The following is a 19279-nucleotide window of genomic DNA, read 5'->3' as shown; positions in this document are numbered from 1 at the left end:
CAGAAATATTAATAATGAACAAAATTTTATTACAAATTACACAATCTGAAACATATAAGGCAACAGAACACATCATGAAGATTTAGAGAAAGCATAAGTTTTCTTATTTTGTTTTGTTTAGTTTTTATGCTATGTTTGTCATCTTTATTTCTTTTTTATTTTTCTTTTTTTAATTTGAGATGCAGTTTTGCTCTTGTTACCCAGGCTGGAGTGCTTGGCGCAATCTCGGCTCACTGCAACCTCCGCCTCCTGGATTCAGGCAATTCTCCTGCCTCAGCCTCCTGAGTAGCTGGGTTTACAGGCATTCGCCACCATGCCCAGCTAATGTTTTGTATTTTTAGTAGAGATGGAGGTTTCACCACGTTGACCAGGATGGTCTCGATCTCTTGACCTCACGATCCACCCACCTCGGCCTCCCAAAGTGCTGGGATTACAGGCTTGAGCCACTGCACCCGGCCTATTTCTTATTGTTAATTAGGAGTGAACTGTTGGTATTAATTCTGCTCTTTTATGACAATTACCTTTTAACTTAACCCTTAGTGAAGGATCCCCAAAGTGTTTAAATAAGGGTATTTATGAATATTAAATAATTTTAAATTAATAACAACACTTTCTTTTAAAAGTAAAGATTTACGTTTATATTTGAATTACTGTCTTTATTTCTCCTCTGAAGTTACCATTTACATGTGGTTCACCATTCTTCCCATTCTCCCTAAAATCCAGTATAGAGAAAATGTTTCACTTCTTCAAATGCTTATAGACATGGTAGAAGGCCTCAGCTTCTCCATGGCTGACTATTGAAAAGGCTGGTCTGACTTAGAAGAGGCTGTGTTGCCAAAAGCCAGTTGGCTGTATCACATGGTAACTGTATGGTTATGCATATGTTTTTAAAAAAAAAACTCCCTGTGTCTCAGTTTCCCCATTCGAAAATGAGGAACAAAACGTGCTACCCTCAACACTTGTTATAAGGATTAATTGAGCTATTTAGTATAAAGCACAGGGCTGGGAAAGTCATAAACTGCAGTAAAAGTTAGTCATTCTTAATCTAATGCAAAGAATTTCCACATCTATACCATTAAATTCCTTATTCATCCATTCTGGGGTTATAACAGCAGAAAGAAGTAGGTCATAAGAGAGGTGGGCATTGGTTCAGGATGAGATTTACCTTTGAAGAGGTAGAAATTTCTTATGTCCTAAACTACCATGACTTAAGGGTAGAGGCTCTTTTATTTCCCTTTCACTGACATCATGTCTCCAGGATTTTTTTTTTCTTAAGAGATGCTTTATTATACTTGTTAGGTACTTGGTTGCTGAAAAGGCACTGGAAACTCCGAGTTTATCCTCTTTTCACCCTGGTTGACCTTTGGAATGCTGTTGTCAGCCAAGATGACATTGATATCTTCAGTCTCCTGCTAGCTTGAATTCTTTAGGGCAGAGTCTGCTCAGATTGTCTCCTGATGTCATTCCAAATGTCTGATGGCCATCTATGGCAACTGGGCTTGGCATAAGCCTGCTAGGAAGGGGTAGCCCACAGAATGCCTAATGGAGTATTCTGTTCAAGAGGACATAGGAGTAGTTCTCTTAGACATATGATCAACACTACAGCTGTGTTAAGGGACTGTAACATGTATTGAAAAACAGAAGCATAGTCATTTTGCATTTTTGGTTTGAATAAAGCCTCATAGATTCATTGAAATCATCAAAATTCCTATTAATTTTATGATTGATATAAGCATGTATCACAGAAAAAAATAGAGAATGTCAATAAAAATTTATATCTGATATTCATGCTAACACTAGTTAGTAAGTGAAGACCCCAAGTTAAGACAAAGAAGTTTAGAAAAGAGGGAATAAAGCTACTGCATGGCAAAACGTACCTTGTTCTCTCTATTTTTCTAGGTAATTTTTTTCTTTCTTTTTTTTGAGACTTTTATTATTTCTTTATACTTAATGTGTAGTTAAATCTTTTCAATCAATAATGTTCCTATTCATAATACAATAATATCTGGAGCATATATGCAAAAATAATACTATCTTATTGGAATGTGGGTTGAATGAATGTTCAAAGTGCCTAACATTTAATGGCCACATACTATTTGTCAGACTCTATTAATTGCTTTATAAACTTTAATTCCTTTTATTCAAAGAACAACCTTTTAGACATGTAGTATTACTGTCCCCATTTTAAAGATTTTACAGACTATAGCTATAAGGGCTGATATGACCTGCCCAGGGCCACATAGCTCATAAGTGCCAAAGGACATAAAACCAGTATGTTTGTTTCCAATACTCTACCCTTAGCTATAATGCTATACTACTTCCTTGTATTGGTAATATTTACTCACTTATAGGGATAATATAATTGATATTTTGTCCCACCAGAAAATATTTCAGAAATACATATCCAAATGCATGTCATCCTCTTTAAGGCAGACACTTTAGAAGGCTATTCATTTATTTCAGTAATGTTGTCTTTGCTCAAGTCTATTTAGAAATCTCCTCAGGGATTTGCTACACAGTCTTAAAACTGGTCTGATTGTTGGCAAATCTTTATTGTCAAGGTTGAAATTTTTGCCAAAAGTAAATCCAAGCCAAATGTAGTAAACAAGATGAAAACTAAGATTTGATTATAAAGCATTAGATTATTTGATATTTGTCTCACAAATTGACACTAATTGAAGATATAAAGGGAATTTCAAAGGTATTTTTGATATGATTGTATAGCCTTTAAGGAGACGGTTTTGACAAGTAACACATAAAAGAGCTGGTAACTTTTTAAAAAGGCGTTTTCACCAGGTTAGCAGTTACATATCACATATAAACAGCTTGGGAAATGTTCTTTTCAAAGAGTATAAAACGGGCAGGGGAGGGTAAATCAGACACTCTGGACCAGAATCCCCCTTTAGACATGAAATAACTGACCTTAGTTTTCTAAATGTCCTTTTTGTAAGATGGGGAAGGTGGCAGAACCTACCCATGATGATGATTTTGCTGAGAGGAGCACATGAAATTGTACTTCTCTGGCCACTTAGTGCCTTGCATATAGAAAATTCTTAATAAATGTTAGCTATTATATACCATTTCACTTTCAAGAACTATCCCATATTCCTGAAAGACATCTCAATGCTGTAGTTATCTAATGATATTTTAAAAGATGGCTTCTTTTCTAGCAGTTTGATGCTTCCAAACAGTTATTTTATGAAAAATATTTGATATTTAAAGTAGATATTAACATATATATGATCGTATGTTGATGAAGTGAATATGTGTTATACCAAGAATTCTTACATTTTGGATTGCTGACTATATGATCCTTGTCAGTGTTCCCTACAACATTGTCTGTAGATAAACTTTTCTTTTCTTACTTAGATAAACTTTTTGGGGGTTATGCTTACTGGGTTTTATCAAACTTATGAAAGTAATTACATACCCATTGCCCAGAATAAGGCTCCAAGGTTTTATTTTTTAGTTACCTCAGACATCTTCTAAATTGCTTATTATATAATCTTAAATTTAAGGGAACTGAGCATAAATATGTTGAATTACTGACTTCCTATTAGATCGGAGTTAAATCCTCTTAATCAGCGCTTTTATCCATGAGCATATGCACAACTGCGGGGTGGTGGAGGCTTGTCTTTGCATCACTCTCTTCCCTGTACTCACCTTCAGCAGGCCCTGCTTTCCCTTTGGCACGCTCCACTCACCCAGCAGCAATTTTTACAATCAATAATAGCTCTTTCACTAGTGCTTCTTTCTCCTCTGGGCCTTCCACTGATGTGACCTACAAGGTCTTTTCATCCCTCAGCCGCCCCTTTATGTCCCGGGATTCTTTCCAACTATATTCTATCAGAGGAGCTGGCCACTTCAGCCGCCTAATCCATGACACGGTATCAATGTGCAACCACTTTAAATGAACCTCTCTTCAAAAGTTTTCTGAAAAGAATTCATAATCCAAAGGAGTAATAATCCATGCTTCCACAGATACCCTGCTGTGTTGGTCAGGAGGTGTTTTAGGGAGAACTTTCAGTGTGTCTCAGGTCTCTCCTGCCAGCAGCCACTTCATTTGTCCACAGAGATCTAAGCCTTGGATGCAAGTAAATTGGAAACCTGGCTCTTATTTGATGAAGCAGTTTTGTTTTTGAAAATGTTGGGATTGGAAGATGAACTTTCTATCAGCAAACTATCAAGATACTCTGAAATGAAAATTTATATACTTAAAAAAATTGCACATTGTAGTAACTGTTCCTCTGGTCTCTTTCTCTATTCCCTCTTTGCAATATGAGGCACGCAGCCAGTGAATGTCCTTGTGGCATCATGACTATGTTCTCACTCAGACTTAGCCTGTGTGCTCTCCCTTCTGTCCCCACCAAAGCCACCAAAGGTGTAATCAGTGATTATTTATCCAGAAATGGCTTGAAGAGGGTTTAATAACTCTGTGAAGAGAATGGGTGACTCTTGTTGGATGAAAGAAAGAATTTGAAAGGTTTGGGGAGAGGTTTAGTCAGGGTTAGAGGGCAAATTTCATTCTGCCTTTTATCTCCTTTATTAAATCACAGATAAAGCCTCTTCCTTTGTGCAAAGATGGAGTACATAAACAAACATTTCCCAACTTAGCATAGTCTTAAATCTGCAAATAAGGAATATTCATATCAAATGGAATACATTTTATATTAAAATCATCATTCAAGATTTAGAATAAAGAAATGAGTCTAAGTAAAATATTTTGAACACTAGTAGAGTAAGAAACATTCTACAACTTTCTTATTCCTCTTGACCCCTTTAGCAATGGCTAAATAGCTAGCCAAACAAATTTCCTCCCAGTTATTCTATTTCCTTCCTTCCTTCCATCTATTATTCATTCATTCATTATTTCCTTCCTTCCTTCCTTTCTTTGTCTTTCCTGCTTCCTCTCTTCTTTATTAGCTGTAAATTCTTTACTATCAGTTTGGAACTCAGTAAAGCCATACACACACAAACGCGCGCACGCACACACACACACACACACACACGCACAACTGGTTAACAGGATTTTTCCTTTGCATTGGAAAGTTACATTTTCCACTTCAGAAACATAGGGTATTATTACTTTTTGGTTTATCAGAATCACTTCAAAATAAAATACCATCACTAAAGGGGCTTATTTCTAAACAATTGATGATGCATGTTATACATAATATGGCCATAAAATAACTTCTATGGTTATTTTGTTATTAATCACTGTAATTACTCTCTGATTGCAATGATGATTAACTTACAGTGAATAAGGTCTGGGCTTGTGTTGGTTATGTAGTGTTTGTGAAGGATTTATGTTCATGCATCCACACAGTCTCACCTCATCCTTTCATAGCTGTGAGATTCTAGTCTGTGTAGCCTATGGCCACAAAATAAACTCACCCACAGGAGAATAAAGCCTGTGGTTTCTTTCACATTACCACTGGGCTGTAACCTCTTAAACTCTGCAGGTCAGCGATGATTAATTGAGCATTCTAAAACTTGGTGAATGCGTATGCTCTATGCTCTCATACTTCCCATAGTAAGCACTGACTGTATTGTTTTAATGACTATCCTGAAGAGTTCCCCCAAGCCATTTCATCACAGTTCAGACTGTATTATTTAGCATCTTAAACTTAAGAAAAACTTGAGAATGATTTTTTTCTGGCTTTTCACTAGTATTCGATGGCACTTATTTTCCAATCTACATAAGATAATTAAAATAAATGAACCATGCAATACAGTAGTGTTTAATCATATCAGACAATACATTTTAAAAGGCAAAGTCTATAGTTGTGTCTATATGCTCCCTTTGACCTTTTGGGACTTGGGATCACTCATTGTTAGTTTTCTTGTTACGGCAGAGCAGGAGAACTGATCCTCCTCACAAAAGAGGGCTCCTTTTAAGGATGCTCCTTTAACAGGCTAGGGCAAAGAACAGTTTATCAAAGTGCCTCAGAATCATCCGGTGCATGTTAAAATGCGGATTCCTGGGCCCCACCTCAGGCCCACTAAACTGCAATCTCAGGTACTCTGCATTGTAACAACCTCCTCAAATGGTTCTTGCATAGGACTTATTTGCATGCTGCTCTCTTAGGGTGAGGGGAAGCATAAGATCCACAGATCCCTCTAATGCCATAACTTTTTGTTCTCTCCATTTGTTATTTACTCCTGTTCTCTCCACTAATGTTAACAAATTCTGTGCAACTTTTAAAGTCATGAGAATCTTTCAAAATGGTAAGGTGAATCTTGGTTCAAAGTTGTAAACAAGAAAAAAGAAGACATGCCACAAATATTTTGCCTGTTGCAATTAGAAAGCCAGTTAAGCAATACGGAAACCTAATTATCTCAAATTTCTGTACAATTCTTCATCTTTGCTTATCTGAGGGACAGCCCTTATCTTTTCTTGGATGGAATCTGTCCGTTGGGTCTTGATATCTCTGCAAAACCTGTAAAATGGGCTTCAGATCCAGGGACCTCTACCACTGGTGATAAGTAACCCCAAAATATTTTCATGCTTCAATGACTGCCAGCTGCTGTGAGACTAGACTCCATGAAAATAAGACTGTCACTGGTCATAGTCACTTGAGGAATGTGGCTTCTCTGTAAAGAGATTTTCAATCAATGCAAATGTTCCTTATGACCTCAGTAATCACCTCCGTCTGTCAAGCAGTCATAAAGAGCCTGCACAACTTTGCCATCACTGGCAACAGAGTGATCCATATCTTAGGTCTTTAACCTCTTTTGGATTAAGATTTCTTTTTTAAATACATTCATCATGTTTTAGTTCTGTCCTCGTGAAAATAAAAATAGCAATCATAAATGATTATTACTCTTGTAAAACTATTGCTTTACAAGTTTTCCTTAAAAATATTAAACTCCCCACCTGTATTTATCCATTATTTCAATCATTTAGTCATCAAACATAACCAAAATACCTATATGTAGCAGACATACTGTACTAGGATTCAGATATTTTTAACACTGTTTCTTGTTCCAACATTTTCCTGACCTAAACAAATACATTATCATGTTGGCTTACAGCAGTGTGTGTGTAGAATATCTTTTCAAGTTCAAATGTCCTCTCATTCTATAAAATTAAAAATATGAAATGACCATTCAGTACTTTTGGTCAATTCAGCCTTATAGTGCATGCTGAAAGTTTCAAAGCTTCATGTCATAATATAATTTTGAGAATGAGACTTTCTGTATTATGTTACTAGGGTCCACAAGTGGAAAAAATATGACCTGCTGGTCTGGAGTGTGTTGCAAAGTGATTTTGTTTTGCCCACTGACTTAACAGGCTAGATACTGTGTCAGTTTTAATGACTTGGAATGCCTATATGGTGGGCTACTTATAGCAATAGGGACGGTGTGGGGCATGTCACTGCAGACAGGAACCCACTGATAATGATCCAGATTCCTTTTGAGACTTCCTCACATGAAACAGGGGAAATATCTTTCATTGGATAACTAAAACTTCCTTTCCTGTGATTTGTACGTTACTGACCAAAAGGGCCCATCCATTGAGTAGCGTCACAGAAGTTAAGTGACTTGTTTCCAGTCACAAAATTACTTTGCAGTGAAACAGAGAGCTCAACTCAAATCTTCCTACTTCTGCTCTGGTGCTCTTTGAAGAACACTCTTCAACTCTAATGAGGAAGCCTTTATCATCCTTCAGAGGCAGATAAGGGACAAGTCAAGTCACTCATTTTCACTAAAACCCCTTTGGGATGCAGGGCAATGATTAAACTTACTTGAAAGTCTTGTGATTTTGCACGTTTTGCTTCAACACTCCTATCTTTCAAATTGCTAGAAATGGATGTTATTTACTGATTATTTTGCTTGCAATTGATTTGCATACTGTTATTGCATATTGTTAAATGGTTTGTTGATTAATGACTAACGTTGATTTGGACTAAATGTAATGGAATAAGCAAATACATTTTCAAATTTAGATATACAATTTAGTTGCTAAACGATGTTGTTAGACTTTAAAATGTTGATTATTTTAGATAAATCCCTTGCAGAGGAACCCTGGCCACAATTTCCTCCCATATTTTATCTCAATATTTTAAGCTTTACCCCCTCTTTTTTTCTTATTAATTTGTACGTCTGAGTTTTAAAGCTGACATTTCTTATAAGCAAGTACTGCTCCAAAGCCCAGGACTAAGATACATTCTTTTAAATTCAGAATGTGGTAGATTTCAACTAAACAATTTCTTTTCTGGAGATCCATAGGACAAATATTTGGCTTGAATATTAATATTTTCATAACCTTCACTGGTTTAATATATTGCACAAATATTATCAACAAATTATATACATATCCAATACTTACTAATATAATTAATAATTTTGGAATTATATAAGATTGTTATATTAATACAGGATTATCAAATGGTAGAATTTCTGAGCTGTTAGGAAATACTTGCTGTTGTGGCCTCTGGGATCCAGTGAGGTTTTTTTAATTCACACACACACACACACACACACACACGCATGCTAGTCAGTTAAGTCAGTTATATGAACTATATAATGTATTATGCACTTGAATATATACTTATGCTTATGTGTTAGAATATTTAGTATTTTTAATTACTCCAAATCTTAAAAAAATCCCATATTCCAACCTGTATTTTTGATTTCTACGTTTATCTTCCAAATATATGTATTACCTTTGATTATTTTTTATTTCTGCTATTTCATATATATTCATAAATATTTCCAGTTTGGAAATCCATTTAAATGGTAGAACAAACAAAAAAGTTTGTACCATAGATGTTTTAGTATATATATAGTCTTATATTCTTTTAGACCTACATTTCAATATGCTGTGATAAAAATGTGTATTTCTCTAACAAGGTTGGTGATTGAAAAGCGTTCTTCAAAGGAATGTAATTCACATTAATTTTCCATGTGATCATTGTTACTTATAGTTTAATACTCAATATGTTTAAAGTCTAATTACAAAAAAAATCACTGGCTCTTAATTTGGGAGACAGACCCAAGTCTGTATCTACAGAGCTACCTTGGGGACCTTTGGTAAATTTCATTTTTGTTCTTGGATTTTATTTTCTTTGAAAATGAGAAGTTGAAAGCTTTAAAGCTTTTTTCCCATAATTCTGAAAGAGTTTAGGAGCTCAAAAGAAAATATGACTAAAAGAAATGTGTGGGCATCATTACCTGGCTGCCCAGTATTTTCATGGACACAGACTTGTAACATACTCTGGAAGTTTCTTTAAGAAAATAACTTTGTAGATATGGACATTGAGGGAAAAGGGATCAATCAGAAAAAGAAGGGGAAATGAGTTACCGACAAAGGAGGAATGGTAGGCAGTAGAAATGATTCCTCACTTACTTGTTTTTTATCTAGAGTCTAGTTATTCCTATTTGAAAACCTACTGGCACCAGGTATTATCAACAGGGATGAGTAATATGTAATTTTTATCTTTACTGGGTTACATTTGGCACATGGACAGTTGACAGCTGTCAGTCAGGTGGCTGGTCAATGAGGAGATACATATAAAGCTGCCAAAATACTTTTGTTGCTTTAAATACAAGTAAACCATTTTAGCTGGAAACTTTGTTGTACTGAAATTAAATAGGCTAATATTCACAATATAATTAGTTGACATTAATTACTGGAAGAATCAAGATTTTTTTCTATTAATATATAAGGTAAAACAAAATGTTTTTCCAAGTGTCTTTTTGAAACAGGAAAACAATTTTCTCCACTGGAAATAAACTATCTTTAAGACAGGAAGATATCTTGCAACTAATGCTTGAAATGCGTATATTTTAACGTTAAAAATTTAGAGCAGGTATAAATCGATGTTACTTTAAACTCCAATATTTTATTCAAAAACTATTCCTATACATTGAGGGAGTTGGCATAGGTATTTTGGTGAAACAATGTTGAAGATTTATTAGAAAGGACAAACATAGCTGCATGTGAACAAGAATTTATAGCTTCTTTTCATAATGAAAAAAATAGGATTTTAGAGTAAGTCTACATTTCAGGCATAGTTAAAATAATACATTTTAGTTATTTTGAAATATTTGAGCTATATCTAACATTATTTCCAATAGGTTCATTTACACTTAAATAATTGACAGAGTCATAAACAATAGTTTGGCAGAAGCTTTTGGCTTGCTTACACTTAATGTTAGTGACAATGTAATAATTATAGCCAATAGTAATGCACATGAAAATTTAACAAATATAATTCTGAAGTCAACATAGGAGCACATGTTGTTCAGTTTTGCAATAACCATCATCTTTAAAAGTCAATGATGTGATTGTTCAGGAATAGAGTATTTAACAGACTAGAAAAATAAAAGTAAAATTTTCAAGTGAATGAAAGATATACTAATTTTTTCAGAGACAAATGAAGTTATTCTAAAAATTTAGCAACTATAGTTACTCAGGTGGCTGAATCAATATAATGAAACATGACAAAATATCATCTGAAAGTAGCAGCTTGAAACAGCAATAAATACATATGTATTTTTAAATGTTTTAATCATTTGAAATATATTTTGTTTGTAACATTTATAATAAAAGTATATTTGGGTTTTAATTTTTTAAAATACGGGTGCATAAAGTGTTTGTGGATAAGATTATGTTTTAAAAATATTAGATATTTTGTTTGGGTGGACCATTTCTGATAATTTTTTAAACCACAAATATTTTCTGATTTTCAGCAGTAATTACGACAGTTTAAAAGAGTATGATAGCTTACATTTGTGGCATATTTACGTTGTCATTGATTTAAAAATTATTTCAGGTACAGCGGTCACTAAAAAAGTCAGATCTCATTTTTTTCCACTATACAACTATATATTAAGGATGTAGATTGAAAGTTATTTATGGGATCATCATAATAAAACAATTGCCTCATAGTAATTTATATTGGTAGGAGTCTTTTCTTTCTTAAGCACCAATACTACCCCCCACAGCCAAGAAAACTGATTTTATGCATAATAATTTATAACATTCTTGATCAATGTATACTGTTGTGTCTTTTAAATTCATTAGCCCATGTTGCTTGTGAATATGGAATTTGGTTATTAAAATGGTTTCATATGTTTACTATGTATAGGCTCTAGCTTTGAGCTGCTTACTTGCTTAAATAAATGTTTTCAATTTACTATAATACAACAATTTGTAGAGAAATGCTGTGAAGCATAGTTAAAAGAATGAGTCCCTGAAATAGAATCACTTTTTAAAAATATGTCCTAACATGTGGTCTCATTTTTTCATGTTTTGCATTAATTAAAATCCTATTCTGAAAAAAATATTTTTGCCTAAACTTTTGAATTCACAAAATAAAAATAAAAAATATATAAATGTACTAATTTTGGAAGTCAATGACGTAAAAACACGCTTTAGTACTGTCTTGGTTGTTTATTTCAAAGATTTTTCTCGAAAGAAACTCTTTAAAGTAATGAGAAAATATTGCCACTTTTAATTATTAAATAATATTTACTATAATACAATGTACTATTATTTATTAAACATGCAATGTTTTAAGTTTTTAAATTATACATGCAATATGTATTTTAAAAATATATTAAAGTTAATTGCATATTATCTCTAATCATGTTCTTGTAACATGCACACATTTAAAAAATGCAGCATATGTAATTTTTGAAAAGTGTGTACCATTGCACCTTCTTATTTGGGAGATTTATTAGAAAATAACTTTTATTCAGAAAAGATTAGACATAATTAGATAAAAAAGAGACTAAAATGTTATGTGTTAGTCTAATATTACATATGTAATTAGCTTTTCATCTTCCAAATATTGAAAACAATAATGAAAGAGACCAATATTAAAAATAGAATTTTTTTTTTAAAACCTAAAAACAAAAGTCTAAAAATTTGTACATGGTAGCAGCTTTACTTTCACACCAGGCAAACCTACTGTTGAGTGAGTTGGCTCTGATTCCAATGGTCTCATCAACTTTGTGAACACAGGTACCTCAGTGGTGCCTCTTTCAAGACAACGAAATTAACTTTTAGAGATTAAAAAATACATTTTGGCAATTAAAACTCACCAGTGCCTTTCTGCTTCTCCAGGAAGTTGTACCCGTCAGCACCTGCTGAGGGCTTTGTTGTCCAAACTCTGACAGGTAAAAAAATTCCTGTAGAATAAAGCCAGACCAGCTGGCTTTGAAGAGAAACCCCCCAGTTTGGGCTGCGTTTGCCTCCTCTCCTTTTCTATGAAGACCGAGGCTTTGCCCCCTTGATCGTCAAGCCGTGAGATGCGTGATCCCTCTGCACAAGTGTCTGGCAGGCCGAGGTGCACCTGTTTCTGTCACTCTGGAGTAAATTTAGCTGTAAAGGTATCACTGACAACCAGACCTTTGTCAGTGCTGGCAAAAGAACACAGAACTGCTTCCCTCCCCTCCCCCCCTCCCGACCCCCTATGCTGCTAGTTCCAATGGAAAATATCCAATAGGAAGTCTATCCAAAAATCATTCCTAAAAAATGAAATTGCTTTCATATGGTATAAAAAAGTAAGTTTCCTCATTTCAAGCAGATTTTAAAATTACATTTCCAAGAATAATCTTGGAACAAGACAAGTTTTCGTTCAATTAATTGTGGCTGGAAACTTTTTAATGGAAACATAGCACATACTTACTTCATTTCAGGTTATTAAATTGTGTTAAGCATTAGAGTTATTTGCCATTCTTTGCTGCAGCTCATTTGTTCTTTTCGATTCTAAGAAATATTAGAAGGTTAAATAACTTATCACATAGGAGGGATTAATCATACTGCCAAAATTAGAATGTGTGCAGTTCTGAGGGACTGAATGTCAAAATTGTGTGCTCATTGCACTAAAACCATTGGGGATCTAGGGAACCACAAGAGCTTTTAAAATGACAGCTAAGGTCTGGGGAAACCCTTCATGTTTAGAAACTGGCTAAAGCTTGATTTCTCTTATCTTTTGGTTAAGGTAAGGACATTTATCATTTATGTGAATGTTGTAGTCTAATTTCTTTATTAGTGGCTTGAGAAATATTCCTTTTGAGGAAAATAGAGAGGCAGGCAATATTCATTAATATGCCTGAAGTAAACAAAATAGTCAAGATATATAAAGAAGCCCAAGGAGTAACACGCTTAGTCAAAGCATTCCAAGCTTCTGCCTTAATAATTATGATTTCTTAAGTGGACTTAAAAAGAGCTGTACAGAGTACCTGTTCTATCATATTATTGCTGTTTACAGGAGTTGGGTGTGATGAGAAAGGAAAGCTTGGTCAAAATAAAAAATGCTTTGTCAAATGAACAAAGTTCCTATTTACTTACTATGTATAAACAGCCACTCACCAAGCCTCGTTTCTCCACAGGGCACCACTTTCAGATAAAAACATAGACCTGAATGGCATCATCCAGTATCCAAGGAAACCATGTAAGTACCTCTCTATCACTGTGTACTTCTGTTATTCAGAGTTTAAAAGCTAGCTGAGTACTGAATAAGTGAGTGTTTTTATTTAATAATTATAAGGGAGGTACTTTTTAGGAGCTTACTAAAAAGAAACAGGTTCTTGATTGTTATGTGTGCCATAACAAAACTCTCACCTTTCGTCATATTTCATAAAATTATGTGTTTAGTCCCAACCTCTCTAACAGTTCTCATTCTTAGGTACAAAACAGCTACTCAAAGTCCTAATGAATTGAGAGTTTCAAACTTTTCCAAGACCCAAACAATGTTTCAGAGCCCTTGTGCCGGGAGAGGTTTCTGAATTGCAGTTAAACTTGTTAAATGTTAAAAATTAAGAAAAATTTCTTGGAAAATAATGGTTTATCAGTAAACATTTATGGCAATTTATTTGGCTGTAGGCTTGCTTGAAGAGTGAGTAAGTGAGCAAAGAGACAAGATTACATGTTTAAACCAAGAAAAGAATCTTGAAAGCAAGTGTAATTACCAAGATGCAAAAATCTGTTTGGGGAAAGGGTTGGGAGGTTGGCACATTATTTTCTTCTCCCCTCACCCAAACTAATGTACATTTCTGCAGCTAATATCAAAGTTTTAATTCATTTTCATGAGCTATGAAATCTACTGCGGAAATTTAGTTTCTAAATAACATGCTACTCTGGAGAAAGCCATTCCTAAAATATTTGAAATTTCGACTATTTCCTTAGATGGACTTCATTGTTTTTTCATATTTGTACTGTCTACTTTTAAAATTAAATTATTTCAATATGAAATGATTATTCATTATTGTTTGTATACTTTTTCACGAAGATACTTAACATCTTCTATATACTCATGTAATTATAGACCTCATATTTTGCCTTTTATATTCACTATATCATTTACCTAATCTTTCAATACAGACATATTACCTTTCATCGAGGGTGGTTTGAGAGTTTTTTATATATATGTATTTTGTTTGCTTTTGTCACTTGTGTGTATTTCTACTTTTCCTCTACAGCATGGCTCCTTGCTAAGCATAAATGGTAGAGATTATCTCACAGTTTCTCTGAAAAATTAGAGAGGCCTTTCATGTTCAATATCTAACTGCAGGAGCATTTCACTTTATCACATAATTATGTCAAATTCTATTGTTTATGCATTCACGTATTTCTGCCTTTTAATATATGTCACAAAATGCATCTTTCTGAATTGAGAAAAGTTGTGTCAGACTAAGGAATTTCCTGGAACTTTGGAAAGGCCCAAGGGCCTCCTCACCTATTAGGAAGGTCTGGCTAGGAATTTAATTTTTTATGTAACTTACAAACTTCACAAGTGTGGAGTTTGAGGCCAGAAGTACTACCGTCTAAAGTAGGAAATCCTTGCTGCATAATAAAGGTGGGTTTTGCTGAGTAAAGCTGGAAGCAGAGAGGGATTAGAATAGACCTTTATAAAGAAAGAAAATGCTAACTGAAGGAAAAGACCAGGTAACATTGTAATTCACTATCTTGAGAAAATGGAATCTTTTGAAATTTGTTGTCCTTGTAATATGGGGAAAATGAAAACCTACAGTACAGTGCTCATGGTACAATTTTAACTGTTTACATTAGAATATAGATTTTTCTAGAAAAAACATTTAAATTTGACATATTTAATGAAACCTCCTATAACAGAAGGCAAACTGCTATAGAAATATATTTTATGTATATATTTGAGATTTTCCATTCATCAGTAGTAGCCTCTCTAATGTGGGCCGACTTTGCTAACTAGAACTTTCTGTGATAATGGACATGTTCCATATCTGCACTGCCTGATGTGGCACTCACTGACCATATGTGGCTGTTCAGTACTTGACACGTGGCTAGTGCAACAGCAAAACTTAATTTAAAATTTTATTTACATTTAATTAATTTAAATATAAGTAGCTCACACATAACTAGTGGCTACCATATAAACAACCTAGTTCTGGTCTAGATTACTTAGAAATGTGGAGAGAGTCAAATATATATAGATTTGATATCTCTGTCAGTTATTTCTTCTCTGTATGTCAACTACCACTGACCATAACTAAAATCATCAGTGCCTGACAAACTGTGTTGCAACATTAATTTAGCAGGATTTTGAGAAGTACTGTCATGTAATAGGCCAAATTGTAAAGAGTACTGTTTTGTTTTCATTAGAAATTAAATACTCTCCTGCAGAGATTTTCTATTCTTTTTTTTTTTTTTTTGGTATTTTGTCATATGATATAATTTTTTATGTTTACTTTAATATTTGAATTATCATTACAGTAAAATTTATGATATTTCCTCAGAGACAAATGCTTTTCATATGGTCGACAGAAAGACATTATAAAATTGCTTTATAAGCTTGGGGTAGCAACTTTGAAAATGGCCATTGTAAACAAGACTGCATAAAAAAATAAATACGCTCATGAAAATTCTAACTATGGAGACAAATCTTTTTAAAAGTTTAGTTACAATTGGCCAGGTACAGTGGCTCACGCCTGTAATCTCAGCACTTTGGGATGCTGAGGCGGGTGGATCACCTGAGGTCAGGAGTTCAAGACAAGCCTGCCCAACATGGTGAAATTCTGTCTCTACTAAAAATACAAAATTGGCCGGGCATGGTGGCAGACACCTGTAATCCCAGCTACTTGAGAGGCTGAGCCAGAAGGATTGCTTGAACCCAGGATGTGGCGGCTGCAGTGAACCAAGATTGTGCCATTACACTCCAGCCTGGGCAACAAGAGCAAAACTCCATCTCAAAAAATGTAATCAGCCTCAAAAAGTGCTAGCCTTGTTTCTCCAAAAGTTGATTCTGCTCCCAAAGCACACATCAGTTTGAATCTCCTGTGACCTTCTCAGGCATTTAGTGAAAATGATCATTAGGATTTATGATGATACTTTTATAATAATGCTAGAGAGTAATATTATAAACAGAATAATTGCCTATAAAATAATATTGAAAATTTAAAATTTATATAGATTTTAAAAGTCAGTAAACTCATATCTTGAATGCCGAATATTTGTGGGATATTGAACGCTAGACACTCTGAGAAATATTTTTTTAAATGGAAGGCATTCATCCTTAAACTCCATTTGTTGGACCTGGGCATATTCTTTTGGAAGGAAGGATGGGATTCAGATAAGTGAGAGAGAAGAGACTTCCTTCGACAAAATCTTGGACAAGCTACTCAGTGTTCCTTCATGCAGAAAAACTGTAGGATTCTGGATAAAACATACTTTCCAATGAATTATCTGACATCAGAAAACTTTTTTGACATCTCAAAAGATCCCTCTTCCTTGCCTCAGAATGAAAAAACCAAAAAGCATGAGGTGAAACTGCTGTTGAAGATCAATAAACAAACAAAGAAGGTGGGATGGACAATTGAATTGTATGGGTTGTACTTATTTGCAAAGATACTCTTGGAAGGGTAGCAGTCACATGCTCTATTAGACTGCTCCTTATTTGAAAAAAAAACAAGAAGAACCAACAACCACATGTGTAGACCCAGTTTTTTGGTCTTCTTTTTTTCTTTTGGTATCTTCAGTTAAGTAGATAACCACTTTCATATTGCCAGATCTGTTTTCAGAGAAATGGCCTACCCTTGCTCAGAAACCAATGCTCTGTGCAGAGAAAACATGGTTCTCCATTGAGGGAATCCTACATATCTCTGATATCTGCATGTTTGAGAAATTACTTTCAATCAGAAATACGGACTGTAACTTCTGAGTCCTCAATCACCTCCCCAAACTAGTATAGATTTGTGTACTTTTAAGTGTATTTACCTTTTTGCTATGAAAATTCGGAATATATTAGAAAAGCAGAGGGAAAAAAGTAATGAACTTTTGTATAACCATACCTACTTTCAACAGCTGTCATCTCATGGGCCAGTTTGTTTCACCGTTGTTGTTTCCACTTTCTACTTCCACCTCAAATTATTCTGAAGCAAATCCCAGACATAACATCATTTTATCTGGCAGCACTTCAGTTTGTATCTTTAAAAGATTATTTTTTTAACTGAAAAATGAACCACATCTAAAACATCCTCAAATATATAAAACCAATATTCAAAATTTTCGGGTCATCTCCTAAAGCTTTGTATTCTTTACTGTTTGAAGCAGGATTCAAATAAGGCCCATACATTGTAATCGGTTATTAATTTGTAGGTTTATGTTTATTTTTCCTTATTTCTTAAGAAACTGGATTATTTGTGCTGTACAGCTTTCCATAGTCTGAATTTGCTTCTGCATTCCTGTAGAGTCATTTAATGAACTCCTCTGCCCTGTTTCTTACCTGTTAATGGGTAGTAAAGGCTCTAGAAACTTGATCAAATTCATTTAGGGGATGGGGGCAAGACTACTGGCACTTTCTCTTTTTGTGACGCAGGTGGTGTTGATCATTGCCTACATCCATTTATTCCTTAGACCTTGAAAAACGGCAATATAACTGTCATTTCCGGTTTATTTATTGGGTTGAATGCTTTTATAAACTAGTGTTATAGTTTCAATTTATATAAGAAAATCAGGATGGATGCTTGATTGTCTCCCTTTATCAGTTCATAACATAATGTGTGGTTCCTTAACATCCTCTAAAGTTTACCAATGGTTTTAAAAATTTTATTATGAACATGGATGTAATTCAATCTATTGCAGTTATCATAATTTTGAATGCCCAGATTGCCACCTCTCTGATTACTCAAAGTTTCTCTCTGTTGGTTCCTATGTATTTTTGAAAGAACTTCAAGTTTTTGAGAGCTTTCATGATAATTGGTATTACAAAATATAACAGCCTCATCTTTAACATTTCCTTTCCAAACCTGGAATCAGGCAATTATCCAAGAAATTTTAGGTTTTTTTTTTTTTTTTTTAGTCTTGGAAATAGTACTTGAAAACTATAATCTTGAAATTAGTGAGTTCATTGCTACTGATTTAGTCCTTAATCTAAGCCCTTTCAAAGGAAAGAGCTAGGAAAAGTGTGTGTGTGTGCGTGTGTTTAATTTTAAGATTAAATACATCAGGAGCTCACACTAATACTTCCTATCAATAAACAGGCCAACAGGTTTTTAATGTAGTCACATCAATCTTGTATCGCATTAATGTCCTTTCTCCCCAACTGACCATCCTACAGTCCTAATTCTTAACGATACTAGCAACTTACTTGCTTTATGCTACAATATACTTACGACAGGCTCAGAATAATAATACCAGGACTACTACCATCAGTAGTGATGTACACATCCTGTATACTGTCCGTCTTTTCTCTGTAAAGATATATATTACTGAGGTTTTAAGTCATTTAGAATTGTTTCTTGGTGTAATGCCACCAGCTAGATATAGAAAGATTCACTTGGCTCTTTTTGCTTTCCTTTTTTCAGGATTAAAATGTTAGCTAGGAGAGACCAGAGCAGCGCATAGTCTACCTCATTTCCCACTACTGAGGATTTACCTAATTGCATATGAATTAAGAGATTTTCCATTCTGACTGGTGACAAAAGGCCTATTTCCAGCCCTAGGAAGGTGCCAGGTACTGTTCCCCCTATAATTATTTCAGATGTTTCTTTTCCCAGGCTTGGGTAGTTTCCTCACACATATATCCAGATCTCTGTGACTCTCTGCAGATTTCAAAGGATGGTTGTCTACGCATCTGCTCTCTCCTGAACTCTGTCCCGAAAGCTCTAGCCACTGCATTATCCCATACCTTCAGCTCTGTTTCCTCAACTCAGGCAGTTTGCCTCCTTTGAGTTAGTTGCCCCTCCTGTGCCACTGCGGAGAAACCTTTAGGACTGTAAGCCAGCGTCATCATAGGATTCACCTCCTTCAGGGATCAACGTCCTTTGTGGTCTGATATCTCATGTCTAG

At 34.5% G+C, this 19279-nt stretch overlaps 1 protein-coding gene and 1 long non-coding RNA gene across 22 annotated transcripts in view; one reads left to right on the top strand and one right to left on the bottom strand.

Moving 5' to 3' along the window:
- Positions 1-12221, bottom strand: part of MEF2C (myocyte enhancer factor 2C) — a 177141-nt gene extending 164920 nt beyond the window's left edge. For all 13 annotated transcript variants that reach the window (XM_054252121.2, XM_078365224.1, XM_078365213.1 and 10 more), the window contains exon 1: positions 12055-12221. The gene's annotated coding sequence lies outside the window, so the exon portion shown is untranslated. The remainder of the gene's footprint in view (positions 1-12054) is intronic.
- A 624-nt stretch (positions 12222-12845) lies between these two features.
- Positions 12846-19279, top strand: part of LOC103791509 (uncharacterized) — a 520065-nt gene continuing 513631 nt past the window's right edge. For all 9 annotated transcript variants that reach the window (XR_008479638.2, XR_013532243.1, XR_013532242.1 and 6 more), the window contains exons 1-3: positions 12846-12956; positions 13348-13409; positions 18796-18944. This is a non-coding gene — a long non-coding RNA (uncharacterized LOC103791509). The remainder of the gene's footprint in view (positions 12957-13347; positions 13410-18795; positions 18945-19279) is intronic.

Source organism: Callithrix jacchus, chromosome 2 (genome assembly GCF_049354715.1).
Source record: "Callithrix jacchus isolate 240 chromosome 2, calJac240_pri, whole genome shotgun sequence".
NCBI lineage: Eukaryota > Metazoa > Chordata > Mammalia > Primates > Cebidae > Callithrix > Callithrix jacchus.
This window is presented reverse-complemented; position numbering and strand designations above follow the sequence as displayed.